Source organism: Poecilia mexicana, unplaced genomic scaffold (genome assembly GCF_051168715.1).
Source record: "Poecilia mexicana isolate PSO_F unplaced genomic scaffold, ASM5116871v1 scaffold_17, whole genome shotgun sequence".
Lineage (NCBI taxonomy): Eukaryota > Metazoa > Chordata > Actinopteri > Cyprinodontiformes > Poeciliidae > Poecilia > Poecilia mexicana.
Window position 1 is genome coordinate 5,116,748 of NW_028263386.1, and position 1,911 is coordinate 5,118,658.

General features: G+C 35.5%; 1 non-coding gene across 1 annotated transcript; it reads right to left on the reverse strand.

Moving 5' to 3' along the window:
- Nucleotides 1-235: 235 nt before the first annotated feature.
- Nucleotides 236-308, reverse strand: trnam-cau (transfer RNA methionine (anticodon CAU)). Its single transcript has one exon. It is a non-coding gene; the product is annotated as a tRNA-Met (tRNA).
- Between the last annotated feature and the right edge of the window lie 1,603 nt (nt 309-1,911).

A 1,911-nucleotide genomic window follows, 5' to 3' on the forward strand; every position in this document is an offset into this window, starting at 1 on the left:
TGGTTTTGAACCAGAGACCTATTGCATGTAAAGCAAACGTGATAACCACTACACTACAGGAACTGAACTTCTCTGCTTTGTTTCAGTTTGAGGTTCCAAAGCTGATGATGTGAGATGCAAGCATGAAAATTTCAACTGAGGTTTGCACTCAGATGCCTGGATTCAGAGTACAGACCACCACAGAAACCTTGTTGACCTTTAGTAAACACCTGTGATGTATAGAACATGCAAAATCTGTTTCTGTCTGGTTTCGAACCAGAGACCTTTTGCGTATGAAGCAAACGTGATAACCATTACACTACAGAAACTCATGCTCTTTTGAGTGTTCCTGGTAGATGATCCAAATTTTGTCACAGACTAATGTCAACGATTGGACATGGAACAATGTCAAATACTTTTTCCATAGATCATCTCAGAGAGCACAGTAACTTGGTGAACAAACTGTCAGGCTTATACTTGTGCCTAATTTCACATTACAGTCCATAAACTAAGCCTGGGATCAAAAAATTGTATTGAAGATGTCATTAGCAGAGACAAATGGTTCTGCAGAGACTTGGTTATATGGCTATAAAATAAAATTAATACTTACAAATTAAAAATGGTTCAAAAATACAATCAACACTACAAAATACAAAATCTCTGGAAAATAAAATATTATGTATGTTGTTTTGAAAAACATTAGAATATAAGCATTTTTTCAAATCTTCAGTGGTAAAATCATGTAAGTTCTTCTTAAATCCACGGAAACTCAACAGTCTGTAAGGTAGGTGAGTTAGCTCAGCAGGCTAGAGCACCCTGCCGGTAACACTGAGGTCGTCGGTTCAAACCCCGTATGGGGCAATTCATGTGTAAGGACTTTCAGACAATCAACACTTCAAAATAAATAAAGGTTCAAAAATAACATCAACACTTCACAATAAATAAGGGTTCAAAAATAAAATCAACACTTTAAAATGGTTCAAAAATAAAATCAACACTTCAAAATAAAAATGGTTCAAAAATAAAATCAATACTTACAAATAAAAATATTTCAACAATGAAACACTTTTCTATTAAAAAATGTATTTTTGAATCATTAAAGAATGGTTCAAAAATAAAATCAACAGTTCAAAATGTATAATGGTAACTGTTTCTGTCTGTTCAGTCCATAAACTAAGCCTGGGATCAAAAATGTATTGAAGATGTCATTAGCAGAGACAAATGCTTCTACAGAGACTTGGCTAAATGGCTAACAAATAAAATCAATACTTACAAATAAAAAATGGTTAGGAAGCGCATTACAAACCTTTGGTTGAAATGGCGCGTTAAATTCAAGTCTCCATTACAGACCAGACACATGTGATGTATAGAACATGCAAAATCTGTTTGGTTTCAAACCAGAGACCTTTCACATGTGAAGTAAACGTGATAACAACTACACTACAGAAACTGAACTTCTCTGCTTTGTTTCAGTTTGAGGTTCCAAAGTTGATGATGTGAGATGCAATGCATGAAAATTTTAACTGAGGTTTGCACTCAGATGCCTGGATTCAGAGTACAGACCATGATACCACAGAACCCTTGTTGACCTTTAGTAAACACCTGCGATGAATAGAACATACTAAAACTGTTTCTGTCTGGTTTTGAACCAGAGACCTATTGCATGTAAAGCAAACATGATAACCACTACACTACAGGAACTGAACTTCTCTGCTTTGTTTCAGTTTGAGGTTCCAACGTTGTTGATGTGAGATGCGACGCATGAAAATTTCAACTGAGGTTTGCACTCAGATGCCTGGATTCAGAGTACAGACCACCACAGAAACCTTGTTGACCTTTAGTAAACACCTGTGATGAATTGAACATACTAAAACTGTTTCTGTCTGGTTTTGAACCAGAGACCTATTGCATGTAAAGCAAACATGATAACCA